This window comes from Hyperolius riggenbachi, chromosome 3 (assembly GCF_040937935.1).
Source record: "Hyperolius riggenbachi isolate aHypRig1 chromosome 3, aHypRig1.pri, whole genome shotgun sequence".
Classification (NCBI taxonomy): domain Eukaryota; kingdom Metazoa; phylum Chordata; class Amphibia; order Anura; family Hyperoliidae; genus Hyperolius; species Hyperolius riggenbachi.
In genome coordinates this window covers 399,884,154-399,910,952 of record NC_090648.1, presented here as the reverse complement: position 1 = coordinate 399,910,952, position 26,799 = coordinate 399,884,154, and the positions used below count along the sequence as shown (strand labels likewise).

Genomic DNA, 26,799 nt, shown 5'->3' with positions numbered 1-26,799 from the left:
GTCACTGTTGCGCTTAACGTGCGGTGACCGTGCTATTAACGTGCTTGTCACTGTTGCGCATAACATGCGGTGACCGCATTTAGTTAGTTCATTTGTTATTTTCCTTGGCGTTCGGATTGTGGTTGTTTGCTGTGTTTTCCTTTGCTCATTCATGCTCTGTCTTTTCTCAGTCTTGTATTGCTGATAGCAATCGACTCTCTTGCGATTGGCTTTCTCACTCTGGTCTGTTCGGTTGTGATATGTCTACCGTCGCCGGGTGGCGACTAGATTGGTGGACATTCATACAGTCTGTCTCTGTTCTTGCTCTCTTCTGAGTTGCTACTTTGTCTATATTGCCCAGTGTTGCTTAATTGTGCAATTTCAATCTGGCATCTGTGGCTGTACAGAGGACTTGTTCCTCTGTACTCCACAGCTCCACCTGCTGGTTGGAATTCTCCTCTGCAAATATATACTGGGTACTCTGCTTCTGTGATTGTGGGGATTTCCATCTGCTTCAGCGCACTTGCTGTGCACTGACGGTAGAAAGCGACTCCAGATCATTACAGGGGGTTTGAATGTGAATGAAACAGTGAACAGTACGGTGCAGTAGCATCAAAAGGTGAAGGAGACCCAAGAGACGTATAATGCAGGCCCTTTTCTAGGGCCATGCCACCCCGTGCGGCCGCCTTGAGCGCTGAGAGAGGGGGGGGTGCCGTGATGGAGGGGGGAATCAGCTGTGGGGAGGGTGGCCTGACTTCTCCCTCCCTTCCTCTGAAAGATTTTATTACCCAGCTGGTTAAAGATACTCTCCCCACACTTTCTGGGGCAGAATTGATTATTGAAAGGGCACACAAACTGCCAAAACCATCTCATCTACCAGACACAACCCCTCGTAAAGAGATAGTAAAATTCTTATGTTTCCCTACCAAGGAAAACCTGATGCAAAAAACTGCACAAACATTTAAATCTCATTCACATTTGCTTACCCTCTCTCTCTTACTCTTACTTGCAGCTGGTGATATATCACCTAACCCTGGGCAACAGCCTGCTTCCAGACAAGCATCCCCTGCTGACCTGCTTCATACACTTTACAGCCCTCTGTCCACAAATAATGTAAACATCCATCCTCGCCCCAACCTTACTTCTATCCATGCCACCCACAAACACATGCGCCCCCTACCCTGTGGTCTCTGGAATGCCAGATCCGTCCGCAATAAACTTACAGCGGTCCACGACCTCTTCCTCTCCAAATCCTTCACCATTCTCGCACTCACTGAGACATGGCTCACCCCCTCTGACTCTGCCGCAGAGGCTGCCCTCTCCTACGGGGGGCTTCACCTCAGTCACACCCATATACCAGTCAACAGGCCAGTGGGAGGGGTGGGTCTGCTTTTCTCCCCATCCTGCACATTCCGTGTCCTCACTCCACCTTCCTCCCTCCAATTCACATCATTTGAGGCCCACACTATCCGCCTCTACAATCCCCTCCCAGCCATTGTTGCAATCTTGTACCGCCCTCCGGGCTCCACACGACAAGTTCTCAACAACCTTGCCTCCTGGCTCCCACACATCCTCGCCTCTGACCTCCCCACCATCATCCTCGGGGATTTCAATATCCCCATTGATGAACCCAAGAACTCTGTAGTGACCCGGCTACTCACCATAGCCAACTCACATGGCCTAGTACAACACACCAACGCCCACTGCACGTCACACTCTCGACCTTCTATTCACTAAATCCACCACCATTGCAGAACTCGACATCGCACCATTTCGCACCAGCCCTGGTGCACTACCCATACTCGCAACCTCCAGAGGGAAACGCGTGCCAATGAACGAAAATGGAGGAAAACTCGACTAAACCAGGATTTCCTACAGTACAAGACTAACCTGCTGCAGTTCCACACTGCCCTTGCTCATGCGAAGCAGGAATACTTTACCAAGCTCATCCGTGCACAAGCTTCTAATCGCCGGCGTCTTTTTGGCACCTTCAACTCCCTGCTTAAACCCACCCCCCCACCTTCCATTTCCTCCCTCTCTGCCACAGATTTAGCCACCTACTTCACCAACAAAATAGTCTCCATCCGTCAGGAAATATCCAATCTCCAATCACCTCCCACCCGTTTACAACCAACTCCTCCCCCCCCCCCCCTATTCTCCCCTCACCTCCTTCACTCCTACTACCATTGAGGAAGTCAACCACCTACTGCAGACTTCCCATACCACTACCTCCCCCCTTGACCCTATCCCTTCTGATCTACTTCAGCCTCACTTCACGGATTTGGCCCCAGTCCTCACTACCCTGTTTAACCTCTCCCTATCCACAGGCACCTTCCCTTCAGACTTCAAGCAGGCCACAGTACTGCCCCTGCTCAAGAAACCCTCCCTCGACCCCTCGCTACCCTCCAACTACCGCCCGATCTCCCTCCTCCCCTTTGCCTCAAAACTCCTTGAGAGTCTGGTTCACAAACGCCTGCCCCAGTACCTCAATGCCAACTCACTACTAGACCCACTGCAATCTGGATTTCGGCCTGCCCACTCAACCGAAACGGCTCTCACCAAAGCTGAAGGTAAATACTCCATTCTCCTCCTCCTTGACCTTTCAGCAGCTTTTGATACAGTAGATCATCCCCTACTCCTACAATCCCTCCAGTCCATGGGCATTCACGATCTCGCCCTGACCTGGATTTCATCCTACCTCTCCAACCGCTCCTTCACGACCTCCTTCAATGAGTCCTCGTCCACCCCCAACCACCTCTCAGTGGGAGTCCCCCAAGGCTTGGTCTTTGGCCCCCTACTGTTCTTCCTATACACATCCTCCATTGGCAAGGTTATCTCCTCCATGGGTTTTAACTATCATCTGTATGCAGATGACACCCAAATCTACCTCCACACCCCTGACATATCCACCACTACCATGGACAAGGTCTCCTCCTGCTTACCTGCCATCTCCTCCTGGATGTCCGCTAGGTTCCTGAAACTAATGCTGTAGAAAGTAGAAATATGGAAAACGCTGGCACTGCAGTTAGTGGACTCCTGTTTGGGTGGGAGGGGAGATGGCTTAATCCACACAGTCAGGTACGGATGGATGAATCCCCAGCGTGCTCAGGCGGCAGTGTGTCTGTATCAGCAAGGAAGGAAGAAAAGCGCCGGCACTGCTGTCATTCACAATTTATTTGCTCCTTCAACATGTAAAAACATGCATGCATAAAAACAAACATGGTAAGAACACGTACCCTGAAGTGGATAGTTGTGGCGTGGTGGTGGGTGCAGAGGGAAAGAGAGCCTGACGGCCGTTTCGCGCTATGCGCTTCTACGGAGGCTGCAAGGGAGGTAATGGGACAAGCGGCCTAAATACATTTACTAGGCGGCGTGCGGCGTCCTGCCGCTCCAAGCCCCGCCTCTCTATCATCATAGATCACTCTGTATAGGCTGCTTGAATCACGGAAGCAGCCTGGGGCGAGTGACGTCAGGTACATCCTGGCAATGGAGGCCTGTAAGGGGAACACTTGTATTAGGTTTCCCAGGCGGCGTTTGCAGCTGCAGGCCACTTCGTCGACAGGATGGTTTTGCTGCCATCTTGTGGCGTGCTAGTGTATGCAGCTGAAAAATGTCAATGGTGAAGGAGTAGTGTAAAACACTGTGGTATAATTCAGTAATTAAAAAAGGGGGCACTACATGGTATGCATGTGTTAACAATTAATCTGTGCATGAATTTTTTACTCAACATCTACCCTTTATAAAGTGCAATAAGTGGTTCTTATGACTAACTATGATATATTGAGGAACCATGGCGTAAATACGCATCCTTCACGAGTGACTATTGTGTAAACCTGAAGTGATGATAAAAAAGTTTAAAAACAACCCAAACTGGAACGGCAGCCTGGAGGGAGGGAGAAATCCCATTAGTGTGTGGACTATCTACCTCTGAGGTGGCCTGCATATATATATATATATATATATATATATATATATATATATATATATATATATATATATATATATATATATATATATAATATGTAAGGGGCAGGAAATGACCAGGTCATGTCAGGGATAGGCGACATATTACAGACCCCCCCCCCCCCCAAGATACAGTACATGTTGCATTCATGTGTTGGAAAAATTACACTACAGGCAATAGTACATGAGAGCAATTAACCCCCAAATCTCAAATCTGCGGGTCCAAAAAACACGAAAGGTCAGTGTGATCGTTCATGCCAAGAGGGCCCATCGCATCGGATCTAAGTATCATCCATGCCTCTTCTCTCTTTAGGACCTTCTCCCTGTTGCCTCCACGTCTTGGGGACAACACATGCATCAATCCTGCAAAAGTCAGTTTTGTAAGGGTCTCCTTGGTGGGCTTCCCTGATGTGGGTAATGACCCGAGTGGAGCCCTTGCCTGATTCAATGGAATGGAAGTGTTCACGGAATCTCCTTGTAAGTGGCCTTGTGGTCTCCCCTATATAAAATCTGCCACAGGGGCACCACAACGCATACACTACAAACGACGTTTGGCATGTAATGAATTCCCGCGTAAAGTGCGAAGAGGGACCCACTTGGAGCCGAGAGCCGGTGGCCATAAATTCACACGACACGCATCTACCACACCGGTGGTTTCCCTGTGGCAAATGGTCGCTCAACCAGTTACCAGTTCCTGAAACTAAATCTAGACAAAACGGAATTCATGATCTTCCCACCCCGATCATCCCTGGACCTCCCAGATGTGCAGGTCACTGTTAACCACAATACCATTCGCCCTACTTCTCAAGCCCGCTGTCACCCTGGATTCTGCACTCTCCTTCACTCCCCACTTCCAAAACCTCACAAAGTCCTGCAACTTCCACCTTCGTAACATCTGTAATGCTGAATACACACGGTGCGTTCGCGCACTCGATTTCCCGCTCGATTCCCGTCGATTCGTTTATTTCCAACATGTCCGATTTGGATTTTTACTTTGCATGCGAATCGACCTAACGATCCATCGAAATCCAAATCGGACATGTTGGAAATAAACTAATCGACGGGAATCAAGCGGGAAATCGAGTGCGTGAACGCACCGTGTGTATTCAGCATAAGATTCACCCTTTCCTGACCTCTGCCACCACCAAACTCCTCATCTATGCCCTCATAATTTCCCGCCTCAACTACTGCAATGCCCTTCTGTCTGGTCTCTCTATGACCCGAACAGCCCCGCTGCAGTCCATCATGAATGCAGGAGCCAGAATTATCCACTCCTCCCAACGCTCCACCAGGGCAGCTCCTCTCTGTGAATCCCTCCACTGGCTTCCTATCCAGTCCAGTATCAGATTCATGATACAAGAGTCTGACCTACAAATCCGTCCACAAAACCTGTCCAACCTACATTTCTGATCTTACTCACAGATACACACCAAGCCGCTCACTCCGCTCCTCCAATGAACTTCGCCTGACCGTCCCCCGCATCCCATGCACGCCTCCAGGACTTCTCAAGAGCCGCTCCAACACTATGGAACTCCTTACCTCCACCCATTAGGGCAGCCCCCTCCTTCAACACCTTCAAGAAGGCCCTCAAAACTCACCCTTTCACTCTGGCCTACTACCCCTCACAATTGCTCTAAACCCACAGCTGAACTCTGGTCCCCTACCTCTCGTGTCCCTACCTCTCCCTCTAGATTGTAAGCATTTGGGCAGGGTCTTCCTCCTTTTGTGTCCTACCTGATCATGCACCTCCATTACTGTAAACCCATGCTATGCATTTGAGTGAACCTAACTTGCCTAATCTCCATGCTCCCATCCAAAGACTGACTAAGCATTACCTTGTACTCATAGTGTGTTGCATGATCTGGTCTTTCTTGTATTCCTGTATTGTCATATTGCTGTATGTGACCCCTAAATATTGTCTGTAACCTAAATTAATGTCCAGCGCTGCGTAATATGTTGGCGCTTCATAAATACAATAAATAATAATAATAAAGCTATACCTAAAAAAAACATGAAAACCTTCCTGAGTCATACAAAAACATCCAGCTCTTCTCAGATCTCTCACAGGCAACTTTGCTGAAACGGAAATCTCTCTCTCCTCTAACTGCTTGCCTCAGAGATAACAACATATTATACAGATGGGGCTTCCCCACTAAATTGATTATCACCAAAGCAGGAAAGATTTCAGCTATATCTTCCTTAGAAGACGGCATACGCCTCCTGAAATCCTGGGGCCTCCACCCACAGGCTTACATTCAGAACAAACGTCAACCCGCGACTACGACCAAAATCGCTATCGCTGGGCAATCTGCTACCTAATATGGGAAGTATGATGTGATTGGCTAACTTATCTTGACATGATCTGGCTTACTGATCCTAGATTATGACCTCAATTCACTAAGGTTTAACAAACACTTTACAGAACATTTGATAATTTACCTCATGGGCAAAATCTAATTTTGAATTCACTTACAGTAGGTTTTATATATTCATCTAATGTTTTATCGATAAAACATTAAATAAATATGTAACACCTTAGTGAAATCAAAATTAGATTTTACCCATGAGGTAAACTATCAAACGTTCGGTAAAGTGTTTGATAAACCTTAGTGAATTGAGGCCAATGTCTTCCTTATCCCAGCTCAAGGCCTGAAATACTCTACAATGTGTTTATTTTCTGGTTACACGTTGGATTTTAATAATCTCTTTTCACCCAGACCAAGCTATTACTCGGATGAGACTCGTCTTCCTCCCCCTTCTCTCCCAAAATGGTATACTCACCAAGCTCAGCATTATATGGTACTTTAGTCTGCGAATTTATCGCTTCCATCATCCTTGGAAATGGCGTTAAAAATCGCTTCAATTAATGCCAAAGGGCTTAACTCCCCCTTTAAGAGGAAAATGTTATGGAAAGAAGCTTTGTCACAAAAAGAGGACATTTTATTCACTCAAGAGACTCATTTCAAGAAGGATCACCTACCTAAGTATTCCCATCCTGCTTTCCCTACAATTCTGCACAGCTCATTTAAAAAAAAAAGAGAGGTGTCCTGATAGCCTTTCATTCTACTAACACGGTGACCATACATAGTACAATTGAAGATGACCAAGGTAGATTCCTGATAGTAGTATGCTCAGTGAATAATGTTAAAGAATCCTTAGTTCATCTACGCCTACGGTATATGCCCCCGAACTCCAACCAGACATTCTTCATTGTCTGTCTGCTAAGAAAGATCAAATCCCTACAACTAACTAACTTAATCATTGGCGGAGACTTCAATCATTGTTCGAACCCCAAGCTGGACTCTACCAACAAGAAAACAGCCACTACCTCTAATGCTGGGCATACACGGCTCGATGCAGGCTTATCAATCGAGCCACTGATGGCTCGATTGATAATATCTGATGTGTCCGATGACCGCGGGGATCGATTACATGCTCGATACCCGTGGGCGGACAATAGCGGCAAATTGAGCGGAAGATAAGAAACGCCGGCGGGGACAAGCGGGAATCGATACGGGCGCATGCGCGGACGAGCGGGGACGCGGCAGGAGTCGATCCGGCGGCTAATCGGCTGCTGGGTCGACCCGTGTATGCCCAGCATAAGATGCAATAAATTCTTTTCAACGAGGACTTATATGACGTCTGGAGAACACAACACAGTGAGGAGAAGGATTATACCTTCTTTTCACTGGTTCACAACTCCTACTCCAGGATTGACTGGTTCTTAACAGACAGGAAGCTACTCCAATCTATTACAAAATCTGACATAGGCTCAATTACTTGGAGTGACCACGCTCCCATATCTGTAACCATAAATAGTCCCAGCCCTTCTCAACTGTGGAGACTAAATAATTCCTTACTTACAGAGAAACTCCAACCTAGAATTGAACTTTATCCCAATCAGTAGCTGATACCCCCTTTTACATGAGAAATATAATGCTTTTCACAAACAGACCATCAGGGGGCGCTGTATGACTGATTTTGTGCTGAAACCCCTCCCACAAGAAGCTCTGAGTACCGCGGTACTTTTGCCAGTTTGTTACAATGTAACAAGGTTCACAGACAGGAAATAGCTGTTTACAGCTGTCTCTAACAGCCAAAACAGCTAGGAGCAGCTACATAACCTGCCCACAGTAAAAATGTCACCATGTAATAAATGTCAGAATGTAAATCGGGGAGAGGAAAGATTTTACAATGAGCAAACACTGACTAAATCATTTATACATAATAATGGTAAAAAATTAAGCACTTTTTTTACTACATTTATTTTCACTGGAGTTCCTCTTTATGAAAGATACTAGGGATGGGACGACGAATCCGGCGAATCCACGAATCCCTCGAATATTAGGAAATATTCGAGATTCGTGGACTCGAATCCCGACGCTGCATCGCCGCGCATCCGCCGCTTCCCCCGCTCGCAAGTGTCCTCCTCCCGCTCCCCGCAGCCTCCTCCGCTCGCCCGCCGCATAAATAAGAAGCAGCAGCCTCTCTCACCTCCAGCGTGGAGCCCGGACTCCGGAGCGGCAGACCTTCTGCAGACTTCCTTATTCCCCCTAGTGACTGGCTCTTACTACGTCATCAGTAAGAGCCGGTCAGGCGGCCACTAGGGGGAACTAGGAAGTGAAGTCTGCTGCACTGCACTCCACGCTGGAGGTGAGAGGCTGCTTCTGCTTATTTATGCAGGGGGGGCGAGCGGAGGAGGCTGCGGGGAGTGGGAGGAGGAGGATATGACCCAGCTACCTACTGCAATGTAGGTAAGGTAGCCCACCCAGCCTGCTAACTACACTGATCCCCCCAGCCTGCTACCTACACTGAGCCCCCCAGCCTGCTACCTATACTGAGCCCCCCAGCCTGCTACCTATACTGATCCCCTCAGCCTGTTACCTACACTGAGCCCCCCAGCCTGCTACCTATACTGAGCCCCCCAGCCTGCTACCTATACTGAGCCCCCAGCCTGCTACCTATACTGATCCCCCCTGCCTGTTACCTACACTGAGCCCCCCAGCCTGCTACCTATACTGAGCCCCCCAGCCTGCTACCTATACTGAGCCCCCCAGCCTGCTACCTATACTGATCCCCCCATAGCCTGCTACCTATACTGATCCCCCCATAGCCTGCTATCTATACTGATCCCCCCAGCCTGCTACCTATACTGAGCCCCCCAGCCTGCTACCTATACTTAGCCCCCCAGCCTGCTACCTATACTGAGCCCCCCAGCCTGCTACCTATACTGAGCCCCCATAGCCTGCTACCTATACTGAGCTCCCCATAGCCTGCTACCTATACTGAGCCCCCCAGCCTGCTACCTATACTGATCCCCCCTGCCTGTTACCTACACTGAGCCCCCCAGCCTGCTACCTATACTGAGCCCCCCAGCCTGCTACCTATACTGAGCCCCCCAGCCTGCTACCTATACTGATCCCCCCATAGCCTGCTACCTATACTGATCCCCCCATAGCCTGCTACCTATACTGATCCCCCCAGCCTGCTACCTATACTGAGCCCCCCAGCCTGCTACCTATACTTAGCCCCCCAGCCTGCTACCTATACTGAGCCCCCCAGCCTGCTACCTATACTGAGCCCCCATAGCCTGCTACCTATACTGAGCTCCCCATAGCCTGCTACCTATACTGAGCCCCCCATAGCCTGCTACCTATACTGAGCCCCCCATAGCCTGCTACCTATACTGATCTCCCCATAGCCTGCTACCTATACTGGATCCCCCATAGCCTGCTACCTATACTGAAGCCCCCCATAGCGTGCTACCTATACTGAAGCCCCCCATAGCCTGCTACCTATACTGAAGCCCCCCATAGCCTGCTACCTATACTGAAGCCCCCCATACCCTGCTGCCTATACTGAAGCCCCCTATACCCTGCTGCCTATACTGAAGCCCCCCATACCCTGCTGCCTATACTGAAGGCCCCTATACCCTGCTGCCTATACTGAAGGCCCCTATACCCTGCTGCTTATACTGAAGGCCCCTATACCCTGCTGCCTATACTGAAGGCCCCTATACCCTGCTGCCTATACTGAAGGCCCCTATACCCTGCTGCCTATACTGAAGGCCCCTATACCCTGCTGCCTATACTGAAGGCCCCTATACCCTGCTGCCTATACTGAAGGCCCCTATACCCTGCTGCCTATACTGAAGGCCACTATACCCTGCTGCCTATACTGAAGACCACTATACCCTGCTGCCTATAATGAAGGCCACTATACCCTGAAACCTATACTGAATGCCCCTATACCTTGCAACCTATAGTGAAGGCCCCTATACCTTGCTAGCTATACTGAAGACACCTTTACCTAGCTACCTATACTGCGGGCACTTATGCCTGGGTACCTATACTGCGGGCAACTATACCATAGATCGCACAATTCTTATGTGCAGGATTCATTAGATTCGGGATTCGAAAGGTTCAAGATATTCGAGATCCTTTTTAGATTCGGATCCGGATTCGGATTCGAAGAAATTGTGGATTCGTCCCATCCCTAAAAGATACCAATGTTTCTTATTTATCTGACAACCTAAAATCTTTTTTGAAACTAATGAGGATGGGTCAGTTGGAGAGACCACTGTGTGGGCGACACATAAGGCCTTTGTAAGAGGTCTACTAATTCAAATAGGAGTCAGGGAAAAAATGCAGAAAACAGACAAAATAAACAAAGTCCTATCTCAGATCAAATCCCTAGAGACCATTCATAAATCTAAACACTCCCACAATACATTACATAGTTACATAGTTACATAGTTATTTTGGTTGAAAAAAGACATACGTCCATCGAGTTCAACCAGTATAAAGTACAACACCAGCCTGCTCCCTCACATATCCCTGTTGATCCAGAGGAAGGCGAAAAAACCCTTACAAGGCATGGTCCAATTAGCCCCTAAAGGGAAAAATTCCTTCCCGACCCCAGATGGCAATCAGATAAAATCCCTGGATCAACATCATTAGGCATTACCTAGTAATTGTAGCCATGGATGTCTTTCAACGCAAGGAAAGCATCTAAGCCCCCTTTAAATGCAGGTATAGAGTTTGCCATAACGACTTCCTGTGGCAATGCATTCCACATCTTAATCACTCTTACTGTAAAGAACCCTTTCCTAAATAAATGGCTAAAACGTTTTTCCTCCATGCGCAGATCATGTCCTCTAGTCCTTTGAGAAGGCCTAGGGACAAAAAGCTCATCCGCCAAGGTATTATATTGCCCTCTGATGTATTTATACATGTTAATTAGATCCCCTCTAAGGCGTCTTTTCTCTAGACTAAATAAACCCAGTTTATCTAACCTTTCTTGATAAGTGAGACCTTCCATCCCACGCATCAATTTTGTTGCTCGTCTCTGCACCTGCTCTAAAACTGCAATATCTTTTTTGTAATGTGGTGCCCAGAACTGAATTCCATATTCCAGATGTGGCCTTACTAGAGAGTTAAACAGGGGCAATATTATGCTAGCATCTCGAGTTTTTATTTCCCTTTTAATGCATCCCAAAATTTTGTTAGCTTTAGCTGCAGCTGCTTGGCATTGAGTACGATTATTTAACTTGTTGTCAATGAGTACTCCTAAGTCCTTCTCCAAGTTTGATGTCCCCAACTGTATCCCATTTATTTTGTATGGTGCTAGACCATTAGTACGTCCAAAATGCATGACCTTACATTTGTCAACATTGAATTTCATCTGCCATGTATGTGCCCATATAGCCATCCTATCCAGATCCTGTTGCAATATGACACTATCTTCCTGAGAGTTAATGATTCTGCACAATTTTGTATCATCTGCAAAAATAGCAACATTGCTCACTACTGCATCTACTAGGTCATTAATAAATAAATTGAAGAGCACTGGACCCAGAACAGACCCCTGTGGGACCCCACTGCTAACAGTCTCCCATTTTGAGTATGATCCATTGACCACAACTCTTTGTTTTCTGTCCATTAGCCAGTTCCCTATCCATGAACACAGACTCTTCCCCAGCCCTTGCATCCTCAACTTTTGCACCAGACTTTTGTGGGGAACAGTGTTGAAGGCCTTTGCAAAGTCCAAGTATATCACATCTACAGCATTCCCAATATCCATATTAGCATTCACTACCTCATAAAAGCTGAGCATGTTAGTCAAACAGGACCTGTCTTTAGTAAACCCATGTTGATGCTGAGAAATAAGATTATTTTCTACTATGAAGTCATGTATAGTATCTCTTAGTAACCCCTCAAATAGTTTGCATACAACTGATGTTAAACTTACAGGTCTATAATTTCCTGGATCAGATTTTTTGCCCTTCTTAAATAATGGGAAAACGTGGGCTGTACGCCAATCCACTGGGACTCTGCCAGTTGCAAGAGAGTCACAAAAGATAAGATAAAGGGGTTTATCTATAACTGAACTTAATTCCCTTAGGACCCGAGGATGCATGCCATCCGGGCCAGGTGCCTTGTCTATTTTTAATTTATTTAGTCTTGCCTTCACTTCTTCCTGCGTTAAGTATTTAATATTACAGTTAGAAGATTGAGACTCTTCCGCCTCTGTAGTTTGCAACAGTGCTGTTTCTTTTGTGAAGACAGAAGCAAAGAAAGCATTTAATAACTCTGCCTTACCTTGGTCATCCACCATTGAGTTCCCATCCTCATCCTTTAGGAGTCCTATACAGTCAACCTTTCTTTTTTTAGAGTTAATGTACTTGTAAAACTTTTTTGGGTTAGATTTGATATCCTTAGCGATTTGTTTTTCAGCTTCAATCTTTGCCTGCCTAATTTCTTTTTTACAATTTTTATTGCACTCCTTATAATTGCTTAGTGCAGCCTCGGTCCCCTCCTGTTTTAAGACCTTATAGGCATTCTTTTTCCTCTTCATTTTATCTTTAACCTTTCTATTCATCCATAGAGGCCTTTTTTTATTCCTAGACATTTTGTTTCCATATGGGATATACATACTACAGTATTGATTGAGTATAAGTTTAAAAGCTTGCCATTTCCCTTCAGTGTCTTCCCCTTGTAGTACATTATCCCAGTTCACCAAACTTAGTGCCTGCCTAATTTGAGTGAACTTTGCTTTTCTAAAGTTCATAGTTTTAGTGGTCCCGCTGCCCCTTGGCCTATCAGTCACCAGCTCAAATGTTATCATGTTGTGATCACTATTTCCCAAATGTTCTTGAACCTGCACATTTGATACATTATCTGGTCTATTAGAAATGATCAGATCCAGTAACGCATTCCCCCTAGTTGGTTCAGTTGGTTGGTTCAGAACTTTTCCATCTCAGACAAGAGTTGGTACTTCTACTTGTAGCGGAGTATGAATTTCAACTCACACGTCTTAAACGCTCTCACTATTAACAAAGCAATAGAGCCAGCCCATTGCTAGCTAAACTAATAAAACACAGGCATTTAGGGACTATTATAGTTCCTTATACAACCTAAAATTAGACAAAGATACCCCTCAACCAACAGTAACTGGCATAAATTAATACCTACACCGGATACAATTACCATCCCTAAATCAGGAACAATTCTTATCTTTGAATAAACCCATTGAATTATCTGAAGTAATTTCTGCCATATCGAAATCAAAATCAAACAAAGCACCTGGTCTTGATTGGTTTTCAAATGAGTATTTAAAAAGCTTCGGACATATTTTTGCACCAAAAATGATCTCATTATATAATAAGACTGAGAGATTCCACCAGAATTCACACGCGCCACAATTACAGTCCTTCCCAAAGAAGGTAAAGACACAAACGACTCCCTCCAACTTCAGACCCATCTCTCTTTTGAATTGTGACTTGAAATTGTATGCAAAATTGTTAGCAAACAGATTATTTGATCTACTGCCATTACTACTCTCGGTTGATCAAGTAGGTTTCACAAAGGGGAGACAGGCCGCTGACGGTACCCGGAAAGTAATTAATCTGCTACATCATGCTAACACTGTTTGGGGGCCTTCTCTGCTTCTAGCTTTGGATGCGGGGAAGGCCTTCGACAGATTCCATTGGGGATTTCTCAATTAAGTACTGTTAAAGTTTGGTATTCAAGGTAATTTTCATAAAGCCATAATGGCATTATACAAAAATCCCTCTGCCAGGGTGAATGTGTCTGGGTTTTTGTCTGAAAATGTTGAGATCTCAAATGGAACCAGGCAGGGTATGCCCCCTCTGTCCATTAATCTTTGTGTTGATAATATAAACACTGGCGGAATCAATATGATCCAACCCCAATATACAAGGCCTTATGATTCAGGACAGGTCATTCCCCATTAATTTATTTGCGGATGACGTCCTCCTGACCTTATCCGACCCACTCAATTCACTATATCATGTGTATCAAGCACTGACAACTAGAGATGTCCCGAACGGTTCGCCGGCGAACGGTTCCAAGCGCACATTAGGTGGTTTGCGTTCCCCGGCGAAGAGAAACTTTTGCGGAAGTTCGATTCGCCCCATAATGCTCCATTGAGCAGAACTTTGACCCTCTACATCACAGTCAGCAGGCACATTGTCGCCAATCAAACTACACTCATTCCTGGAGCCCCACCCCCTTATAAAAGGCAAGGTTCTCCTGTCGTTTTACTCAGTCGTCTGCCTACAGTAATTAGTTAAGGGACAGCAGCTGACAGACTCTGCTAGGGAGAGTTTAGTTAGGCTCTTGTAACCTTGTTCCTAACTGATTGTTATTCCTTATATTACCCTCCTCCCTCACTCACTCCCTCCCTTAACTCCCTCCTCCCGGAGGGAGGAGGGTCTCGTCTTCCAGGGAATTGTAGTATTTCAAAAGCCAGCTTACATACCGTGGCTGGGAATAGAACCCAGGTCTGAGTGTGTGGTAGATAGCTCACTTAACCACTATTCCACCACCAACACTACATGCTGAAGCCAGCCTAGCATGTACCATTATGATCAATCCAAGAGAAAAATTAGCTTGCTTAAGGATTTGTAACATGTCAAAAGCCAACTCACATTGGCTGGGAATAGAACCCAGGCCTACCACTCTGTAGGCTGCTATCCTAACCATTATGCCACCAATGCAACACACTACAATATTACATGCTGAAGCCAGCCTAGCATGTACCATTGTGATATACCCAAGAGAAAAATGAGCTCTCTCTCTAGAATTTTCAGCTTAAAACCATCAACGGATACCGGCAGAATTTAGTGTTGGTGGTGGTATAGTGGTTAATTGAGTTACCTACCACACACTCAGACTTGGGTTCTATTCCCATCCCAGCCACAGTATGTAAGCTGGCTTTTGAAATAATACAATTCCCTGGAAGATGAGACCCTCAGGAGAAAGGGAGGAGGAAGAAAGAGAGGGATTCCTGGTGTCATAAAGCAGTGTAGGCCTGCAATTGAACATTCAATGAGATTTCTGACCTTAAAACACTGCTTTGTATTAAATCCAGATTTTTTTCTGGGACTTTTGATGTATATTTCACTCAACCATGTCTTCCTCCAGGTACCCCCCCCCCCCCCCCCCCCTTGAAACATCTTTTCTATCATTTTTGCAGTCAGCAGAAATTTTTCAAAATTTTTAAGTTCGCCTCCCCATTGAAGTCTATTGCGGTTTGCAAAAGTTCGCACAAACCGAACCTTCCGTGAAAGTTCACGAACGGGGTTTGCGAACCGTAAATCGGAGGTTCACGACATCTCTACTGACAACATTCTCTAAAGTATCCTATTACAAAGCAAACGAGAACAAATCTTTACTGAGGGGCATTAATATCTCTCCACTTCTAAAGAAATCAATTTCGACTAAATTTCCCTTTCCATGGGTAAAGGAGTCTATCCCTTACTTAGGAATAAGAATCCCTCCTCATCATAAAGATTTGTACAAAACAAACTTTTTTCCCCTATCTAAAATACAAACTGTAACGATTGTGGAACTTTCTCCGTGATCAGCACACAACGCATGCGCTGATACGGCGGAAATCCTCCACAAGCGTATAATTGCAGGAACCCAGCAAAAGGTGCTACGGGAGGGAAATTCCTGTCGGCAGATGGCGCTGAGGAGTGCAGAGAAACCAATCCTCTGTACCTCCACAAATGCCAGACAGGAATTGTACGAAGCGCAGAATGCAATCGCAAGGGAAGCGAATGAGAATGAGCAAAGGGACAGGTTGTATGTGTGTGCGCCAATCTAGTCGCCACCCCGCGACAGCGCACACACAACAGCAGATACGAAACAGAAACGCAACCGCAAGAATGGCGATTGCCAAAAGTGACACAAGGCAGATCAGAACAGAATACGAGGATAGCAAAGGCACAGCAAATCATACAATGAGGAGATACGGAAAATAACAAACGCTAACTGAACGCGAACACCGCACTCATTCACAAAAGTGCACGCATTCAAGCGCGGTCTCCATGTGATAAGCACAATAGAGACAAGCACGCCTAACTAACCATCGACAGACAAACATGTAACAGAGGACGCGAGCGCTTGCTTAACGGTTACCTCACCGAGCCTCCAGCAAGCGTTCGTAGCAGACAAGACAGACACACAAAAACAGGGACAAGCGAGAGATAGGATCCACAGCACTAGCGAAAGTGGCTAGCGCGATCCAGGAAGACAGAACAGAAGGATCCACAGTACTAGCGCAGGATGCTAATGCAATCCAGGTACAGAGTAGCAGAACAGAAGGATCCACAGCACTAGCGCTAGGCGAGTGCGATCCAGGCAGACAGAGTAGCAGAACAGAAGGATCCACAGCACTAGCGCAGGATGCTAGTGCGATCCAGGAAGGCAGAACAGAAGGATCCACAGCACTAGCGGAAAGTGGCTAGCACGATCCAAGGAGACAAAACAGAAGGATCCACAGCGCTAGCGCAAGATGCTAGTGCGATCCAAGTGAGACAGATCAGAAGAGATAGCTGGTAGCAACCGCTGCACCAGCTTTACTCCAAGAACAGAGATCAGAACGATTTCCTGTCGACCACCGCTGGGACAGGACAATCGCAACAGAACAAACAAAACAGATAAGCAATCCTAACTGCACTAGGAGAACCTGCCTAGCGCAGTTTCAGAAATTACTCTAAGCTGATCTTCAAACAAAGAGTAAGGCTGACACTCCTCCAGGAGTGTTTTACAGGAAGGAATCCTTATGACCAGCCAAGCATTGTGGGAAACACATAGTACTTATAGTGCACGCCTCCAATGAATGTGGCCAGGCAATTTGCATGACAACGTATGCAAATTCCTCAGCAAACACAAGCTGCAAAACTGACAGAAGCTCTCCTTTCCAGGGTCCTGCAGCCTGCAAACCTAAACAATGGTCAAAAAGTTGCCTCCCTGCACAGGCAGCTGAGCAGATCATTACGCAAACCTCATGCCTGGGAAAATTTGAGTTTTCCCTTCTAGGGAAAATTGCAGCATATAAAATGATGGTCCTCCCCAAGATTTTATATTTCTTCCGCACAATTCCAATAGATCTCCCACATCATTTCTTTCAGCAAATGAATGAGAACATATTTACCTTCTTGTGGAAAAGCAAAAGACATAGGCCTCAATTCACTAAGATCATGCTAGAGATAATAAGGCAAGAGAAAATTTACCTCCACACGTGAGAGAGTTATCTTACCTCTTCATTCCTTAAGTTACCTCTCCTGTAGTTAATTAGCAGAACAGAAGGATCCACAGCACTAGCGCTAGGCGAGTGCGATCCAGGCAGACAGAGTAGCAGAACAGAAGGATCCACAGCACTAGCGCAGGATGCTAGTGCGATCCAGGAAGGCAGAACAGAAGGATCCACAGCACTAGCGGAAAGTGGCTAGCACGATCCAAGGAGACAAAACAGAAGGATCCACAGCGCTAGCGCAAGATGCTAGTGCGATCCAAGTGAGACAGATCAGAAGAGATAGCTGGTAGCAACCGCTGCAATTTACCTCCTCTGTAGTTATTTTCACACGCAGTTAATTAACAGCCTGTCTTTAACTCTGGAGTTATTTTAAGGATTGGAGAGTTAATTTAAAGACAGAAGAGTTAACTTTAGGCTTGCCTGAGGTAAAATGTTTCCTGAATACTACATGCCTTATCACCATGGTAACAACTCTAGAAGAGTTATTCAAGACAGGAGATAAGTTTAGTGAATTGAGGCCATTGACTTTCATTAAATAACTTACAGACCCCCTTTAAACAAGGAGGCTTTGGTCTTCCCAACCTCACCTTATACCATCAGTCGAGCATATTAGACATGACAAGACACTGGTGGTCAGATTGGTCAGACAAAACTTGGGTCCAATTAGAGGCCTTAAACTGACCCTATGCAAATACCAAGAATTTCTTGTCTTCACACTTACTAGGCAACCCACCTAAAACTCCACAACATCCAACCATTACTGCCACCTCCAAAGCATGTAGCAAATTTATCTCTTTTATACAACCAAGGACCTCTACTATTCTTCCTCAAATATCATTTGCTACAATTCCGTTGTTAATACCAAATTTTGACTATACTAAATGGACTGCTGCAGGTATTCAATATTTCAACAAATTATTGAATGGAGATTCTCTTATTTCCTTCCAAGATTTAGTACTTAAATTTCCAAGTCTGAGTAACCAGACATTCCAGTACTACCACATAAAACACTGGTTTTCTCATACACGAGACAAATTTCAGAAACTCCCCCATCATATCCATATAGCTTAAGAATAACTCCAATCCCCGAGGTGGAATCTCAGTTTGGTATCAATATCTATCCTGTACCCAAAAATCACAGTTAGAAAAATACATCAAATTTTGGAGAGAAGAATTACGAGAGCAGTGGTCATTACAACAATTTATACATGCAGATTCTCTACTTAGAAAACATTCCAGATGCATCTCTCACGCCGAAACAAGAAGAAACATTTTTCAAAAATGGTATCTCCTTCCTCGGCACAACTGCTCAGGGAAAGAGGTTATGGGTAGTGATGGGCGAACATCCAGATGTTCGGGGTGGTTCGGCCGAACATGCTCCCGATGTTCGGCATGTTCGGGCCGAACCCCGAACCCAACCCGAACATGTCCCTTTGGGGCACCTATAGGGTCCCAGCATAAAGGGAGAGCATGCCCCGAGCGTGGGGGGGGGGGTCGGAAATGCCCCCCACCCCTCCCCGCTAAGCTCTCCCTTTTGCCGGTACCCTATAACGTTAAATTTAAGCCCCCCAAAAGTACCTGAGGAGGAGGGCAGGAAGCGGGCAGCCGGAGATGCTAGGCACTAGTACCATCTGGTACTTCCGCCCTCTCTTGACGCACTTCCTGTTTACATTTGAAGTCGCGTCAAGAGAGCGCAGAAGTACCGCGATGACACGAACGAGGGTACGTGTCATCTACATGATGACACGTACCCTCGTACGCATCATCGTGGTACTTCTGCGCTCTCTTGACGTGACTTCAAATGTAAACAGGAAGTGCGTCAAGAGAGGGCGGAAGTACCAGATGGTACTAGCGCCTAGCATCTCCGGCTGCCCGCTTCCTGCCCTCCTCCTCAGGTACTTTTGGGGGGGGGGGTAGGCTTAAATTTAATGTTATAGGGTACCGGCAAAAGGGAGAGCTTAGCGGGGAGGTGTGGGGGGCATTTCCGACCCCGCCCCTCCGTGCTCGGGGCATGCTCTCCCTTTATGCTGCGACCCTATAGGGGGCTATGTTAGGCCGGACACGGCTGTGTTCGGCCGAACAAAGAAGGCACGTTCGGGTTCGGGCAGCGTGGCCGAGCACCCTCCCGAACACCATGAGGTGTTCGGGGGGGTGCCGAACCGAACCCGAACAGGCCAAAATCCGGGCGAACCCGAACAGTGGCGAACACTGTTCGCCCATCACTAGTTATGGGCATAGAACTTTACGTCGAGCGTATAACCGTGCTCTGCATGAAGATAGAAATCAGTTGCTCCGCCCCCGTGCTCGTGCCCTTGTGTCTGGTGGTGGTGCTTGTATCATTACCATGTATAATGCACAATGTTCTGAAATAAGGAAGGCACTCGATAGATGTTGGCATTTCCTTCAGATAGATGAGAACATTAGGAAGATTGTGGGGCCACGTCCCTTGCTGACTGCACGAAGAGCAAAAAATTTACGTGATCACTTGGTAAAGTCAGAATTACCGAAATTACAGTCGGGGACATGGTTTGATAGAATTCCGTCTCCAATTGGAATGTTTTCATGTGGTAACTATAAGGGTTGCAGATATGTTCTGAAAACAAGAACTTTTGAGTCACAGGACGGATTAAGACAATATAGGATACAATCGTTTTACAACTGCAACACAACTTGGATTGTTTATTTACTCATGTGTCCATGAAAAAAGTACTATGTAGGAACTACTCGTGCCTTTAAGGTGCGCATACTGTAACACGTGTGTGATATTATCAGCGGGGAACGCAGATCCTCAGTTGCGGAACACTTCCAGGAGGATCACAGGGGATCAACGGTGGGTTTACGTGGATTAGTGATTGATAGTCTCTCTCCCTCGTTTCGTAATACACGCACGGTAAAAATGCCCTTACAGAAAGAGGCCATGTGGATGCACCGACTGGGATCTGTGTTCCCCGCGGGTTTAAATATAGACTTCTCCTTAAGGTGTTTTCTTTGAAGTTGTGGGTGGTTGTATGGGTTGTTCAGAAATTATAATACAATCCTTACACTACGGTTCTCCCCCCTGTCTTTTATAATAATACATATGTTTCTCCCCCCCTCTCTCTCTCCTCCCCCCTCTCTCTTTTCCCCCTTCCCCCCTCCTCCCCTCCTTTTTTACCCCCCCCCCTTCTTTCCTAGCCACCCCCCCCCCTTTTTTTAAGTAATGTTTTTTAAGTATTGCTTTTGATTTGATCTCTAGTGTTCTGGTTTGATCTTTTGGTCCCCTTTTTAAGAGTAGATAGGTATTAAATGTAATGCAACTCTGTTGTGTGTCGATGTATCCGCATCTTGAATAGACAGGTTTATTAGTGTGTATGTGAGCAAATGTTATAATTGCTACACAGTTTAATTCTTGATTCAATCTTGGTACTGAAAGTATGAATTGAATTGAGTGTCCACTTAATGACAGATACGATGGACCTGTCCTTTCCAGCTCTAGGATTGGATGGCTGGGACTTCCGCATTTGAAAATACAGCATTACTGCATTAGGAGAGGAGGAGCTGAGGATTCCCTTTAAGAGAGTGGCTCACGTCTCTAAGCCCCGCCCTGATGAAGCTTAGTGTTGCCAAGCTGTCATGTTACACATGCATAGTTTGCTTTTTTCAAGTGTGTCTCCTCTCTCTTCCCTTACCCTCCTCTCAGCTCTTTGTCTCCTCCCTCACTGCTCATTCTAGCTCAACCCTGCATCTCAGCTACATGCTTCTGCTAGCTGCTCACACTATGATTTTTTGACCTATCCATTTGTTCATCGGTGTATGATCTGCACAGTTTGAATAAACTTCTTCACGATCTGCAAGGTGTCGTTTGGATCGAGTCACTGTCCGCCAATCTACCTAAGGCTGCGATTACCCACATCTCAACACAACCGTGAGTTACAGAGATCACATTGTAGTGCTTAGACTGGAGAGGCAGAACACAAGCGAAACTAGTCTGTGATTGGTTGCCTTCATCCAGCCCACTGACTCACCAGGCGGTGACGTGCTGGGGAACCCGTTCTAGCGCGTGGAGTGCGGCGTCCTACTGTGGAGCAAGCCGGCTGCTTGAAATGGGACCTGTACAGGGCATTCTTACCTGCGGATAGACTCTAACGGGTGAGCCGGTTGTCTGGTAGAGAAGGAGGTGAGCGGCTGCTGCCCACTACCGTGCACTTGCAGACGTGTTTTTGTGGCTTCTCAGTCACTTAAATCTGAGATTTACCAGCGTCTTCGGATCACACGCCCGACCATACCCAGGGGGGGCCCCTTTTGTGGATTACAATCGATGCAGCCTGCCTGTGGTGCGGCTTAGTGAATAGCCAGGTGAAGCATTACTTGCACAGAATTTGCGACGGACATTTGGAGGTCGTGAGTATGCAAATTTACACGCAGTGAATATATGATTTGAGATGTGCCAGTTCATTTGAATGAGACCTCAGTACGTCTATTCGGAGGACATTGGACACTTTGTTATAGAATCCTGTGTGTCTCTCATCCTAGACTGTCTCCTTTGCTGCAGGTGGACTCTTTTGTTGCCATCTATGGGGTACCCTGAAATTATCTGGTTATGTATGGTATGAAGTGTGTCAGTGTGGCGTGCATGATGGCTTGGTTTTAATGACAACAGCGCTGTTGCTTTTTTAGCATCGTGTGCATTTTTCAGCTGGTCTTACATTTATATCAATTGGAAAAAAAAGAAAAGAAGAACTTCTGGGCACCAAAATTGCATAAGGACGTTACCTTTAATTAATCCTCCCGACACCTTCACGTATACGTATGTGCTGCCTCTGAAGAAGCAGGTCATCCTGCGAAACGGCTGTTAGGCTGAATTTCTTGCATGTATGTTTTGAAGGTGTCGGGAGGATTAATTAAAGGTGACGTCCTTATGCAATTTTGGTGCCCAGAAGTTCTTCTTTTCTTTTTTTTCCAATTGATATATCACCCACTGGAGGCACAAATTGTTTCATGCACCTGCATCCCCTGACCTGCCAGGATCCTATCTAGTGCCGATTTCTCTCTTTGCTTGTGTACTCTTACATTTATATATTGGTTAATAAAGTTTTCTATTTTGCATACACCGTTGAGTCCTAAAGAGCCCTTTGTTAATCTGATTTGTATATACAAATAAGGTTCAGGATCAGTGCCCCATTTGGTAAAGGTGATGCATAATTAACCCACTTATGTCCTTACCTTATCCCTGCACCCCTTTCCCGGTTCAGCATCTCCCGCCTCGAACCCTTGCCCAATTTTCTGATAAACACTCATACCTGTGCTGGAGAGAATGCAACTCAACAGGAACCCTAATACAAATATTATGGGAATGCCCAACCATTAGAGAATTCTGGAGCACAGTGTCCCTATTAATCTCTGAAATCTTAGGTGCACCTTTTTCATTATCTCCTCAAATGGTTCTCTTCTTAATTGATAGTCATTTATTCCCACTCCCCCACCGAAAGAATGTAATCCATGCCATCTGCGCGGCTCGTCAATTAATTCTTGCTAATTGGAAAACTAAAGATCCTCCTTCTATAACATAACTAATATATACAATATGTCACAATTTAGAGATGGAGGAAATAATAACTCCTTTGTGTCAGGCTATCAAGGAACCTTCTCCTCACAAAATAGACTGGCAACAGATATTGAACCACATGAGTTTGCCCAACAATCCTAATATCTACTGAAACAGTTAAGAACCACAAGCAGACTACCTCTAAAAGTTAACTTAGAGTATACCAGATGAATACACCCCCCCCCCCAATCTTTTTGTTCTTCTCCCTGTTCTACCCCCTTCCCGCTGCTTCGACGACTCCTCTCCTAACAGCTTCTCTTGTGAGTAGGTCCCTCTAGTTGGACCATAGAGAAGCTAAAAGCAAACCAAGGTTATAATTTCTTGTTATTTTGCTCAGCTGGTTCCTCTGATCTGAACTTCTGTTGTACCCTTGTTCTAATTGTCCATTTGTGTTTTATAATGGAAACAATGTGTGTATGGGCCTTTACACGTATAAGTATATACATTTGTATTCATTACAGATACTATGCTATCAGTATCAAGACAACCCTAATTATTAAGGGTCGATCTCAGCTTGTATGTTGCTTTACATTGCATTACTTGTATTTTGGAAAATTGTAATAAAAATATTGAGAGGAAAAAGAGGATTAAAAAGTATGGATGTTCCTGAAAGGAGTCTTTTTTAAAGACAAACCTAGACTTAATGAACTTGCAAAAGCAAATTGCGGAGCAAGAGAGGTTACCGGAAGAATTGACGCAATCCGGTGTTAGTATGTTTGCTGAGGGCCTGCAAAACAGGCAGAGGTTTAGACAGGTGTTTGCTGTTCCAGACTCAGCACTTGGAGATACACCAAAGCCCGGAGAGAAGATATTAAAGCGGAGCAAACCAAACATTTTTTTAATTCAAAATATTTAGTTGCATCCCTCTGACACATAGAAAGATAAATAAACACTCCTTCAAGCCTATGAGCATTTCAGCGCATGCTTTTCACCCTTCTCTTTTTATAACTAGGGCTATACAGGTGGCAGCCATTAGCAATTCCTCCTTTGCTGGACATCTCCTACTCCACCAGTCTGCCGGATTTTGTCCCGGCAATATGAAAGGAAGGGAGAGGTTCCTCCAATAAATGTAAAATATTTTATATTTGACATCATGCAGCTAAAAAAAGGCTGCTATTTATTATTATAATTTACAAAATAGATTTTATTTCTGAAATCTTGTATTTTTAATTTGGGTCCACTTTAAAGAGAACCCGAGGTGTGTTTAAAGAATGTTATCTGCATACAGAGGCTGGATCTGCCTATACAGCCCAGCCTCTGTTGCTATCCCAAACCCCACTAAGGTCCCCCTGCACTCTGCAATCCATCATAAATCACAGCAGTGTTGTGAGGCTGTGTTTACATCTTTAGTGTCAGTCTCAGCTGCTCCCCCGCCTCCTGCATAGCTCCGGTCCCTGCCCCCATCTCTTCCCTCCAATCAGCAGGGAGGGAAGGGATGCAGGCAGGGACCGGAGTTCTGCAGGAGGCGGGGAGAGCAGCAGACTGACACGATAGAGATAAACACAGCCAGCTCTGACAAGCTGTTTGTCAGCAGCGTGGCTGTGATTTATGAGGGATTGCAGAGTGCAGGGGAACCTTAGGGGGGTTTGGGATAGCAACAGAGGCTGGGCTGTATAGGCAGATCCAGCCTCTGTATGCAGATAATATTCGTCAAACCCACCTCGGGTTCTCTTTAACCTCCTGAGCGGTATGGACGAGCTCAGCTCGTCCATCACCGCCGGAGGCTGCCGCTCAGGCCCTGGTGGGCCGATTTTCTTGAAATAAAGTGCAGCACACGCAGCCGGCACTTTGCCAGCCGCGTGTGCTGCCTGATCGCCGCCGCTCTGCGGCGATTCGCCGCGAGCAGCGGCGAAAGAGGGTCCCCCCAGCCACCTGAGCCCTGCGCAGCCGGAACAAAAAGTTCCGGCCAGCGCTAAGGGCTGGATCGGAGGCGGCTGACGTCAGGACGTCGGCTGACGTCCATGACGTCACTCCGCTCGTCGCTATGGCGACGATCTAAGCAAAACAAGGAAGGCCGCTCATTGCGGCCTTCCTTGTTTATTCTGGGCGCCGGAGGCGATCGGAAGAACGCCTCCGGAGCGCCCTCTAGTGGGCTTTCATGCAGCCAACTTTCAGTTGGCTGCATGAAATAGTTTTTTTTTAATTTAAAAAAAACCCTCCCGCAGCCTCCCTGGCGATCTCAATAGAACGCCGGGGAGGTTAAGAAAGCATTAAAGAGATGGAGTCTCCAGAGAAGAATCGGCAAGGAGCAAGTGAAAGGAAAAAAGTGAATAAAGCCTTTTCTGAGTTACCTGTGATTATGCAGAACAGTTTAAATTGTTTGTGTGGATCTGCAATAATGAGTCCTGTGCAGCATTCAATGAGCAGTAGTCATCCTGCACAATATGGTGCAGGAATGCAACAGTTTGCAAACTTTTTCAAACGTTAATTCAATTTATATCCAGGTATGCAGCAGTATCAGCTTTTTTCAAATATGTCACGTTTAGATTTTGATTAACAGAAAATGTTTTTTCCACTCTCTCCCTTTTGTCCTCATGTTTCACAAAGTATAAATAAGGTGGTTTTCCCAAATGTTTAATTTTCCCACCCTGTCATGTTTTCTCCTGTGAGTAATTCCTCTGTGTGTCTTTCCCAGGAGGTTAAAATAGCCAAGTTTCTGATGTGCAGCCAAGTTATAATCAGATGGTGTTTAAAAATTAGTGATGCTCGAATACTTCCCAATCACGGATTCGACTATTCAGCCCGGGGTTGAAAAAAAATCCGGAAATGGCGTGATTCATTTCCAGATTTGAAACAGACTCACAAATTCAACCATGATTTTTCCCGTGAATGAGGAGATCACGGAAATTCACGGCGGTGATCACAGAAAAGCGTTTTAGCTAATAGCAAAGCCCCTATACATGCTACAATCACCAAAATTGCATGGATTATAAAGATGAGATTTGGCTACAACTTAACCTTAACCCTACTTCATATTGGCGGCAGCAAAGTGGCAGCCCCAGGACCATGTAACGCAGAATGGTGTCAGGTCCTGGGGCACTGTTTTGCCGGGGATCGCGCGCTGGGATGCGCGCGCAACCGGCGGCAATAGGCTCCGCCCACCCGCGATGTCAACCCACCGGCCAATCGGAAGCGCCGGTGGGTTGTTAACCCGACGATCGCCGGATACGAAGCATATAATACGCTTTGTAATGTTTACAAAGTGTATTATACAGGCTGCCTCCTGCCCTGGTGGTCCCAGTGTCCGAGGGACCACCAGGGCAGGCTGCAGCCACCCTAGTCTGCACCCAAACACACTGATCTGCCCCCCCCCTGCCCCCTGATCGCCCACAGCACCCCTCAGACCCCCCCTGCCCACCCCCCCAGACCACTGTTTGCACACAATCACCCCCCTAATCACTCATCAATCACTCCCTGTCACTATCTGTCAACGCTATTTTTTTTTAGTCCCTAAACTGCCCCCTGGGACTCCTGATCACCCCCCCACCCCTCAGATTCTCCCCAGACCCCCCCCCCCTGTGTACTGTATGCATCTATCCCCCCTGATCACCTGTCAATCACCCATCAATCACCCCCTGTCACTGCCACCCATCAATCACCCCCTGTCACTGCCACCCATCAATCAGCCCCTAACCTGCCCCTTGCGGGCAATCTGATCACCCACCCACACCATTAGATCGCCTGCAGACCCGACGTCAGATCACCTC

The 26,799-nt window shown here is 46.3% G+C and overlaps 1 protein-coding gene across 6 annotated transcripts in view; it reads left to right on the top strand.

Annotated features, from left to right (window-relative positions):
• TENM2 (teneurin transmembrane protein 2) overlaps positions 1–26,799 on the top strand; it is a 4,210,084-nt gene that overhangs the window by 2,161,184 nt on the left and 2,022,101 nt on the right. The gene's annotated exons all lie outside the window — the stretch shown is intronic.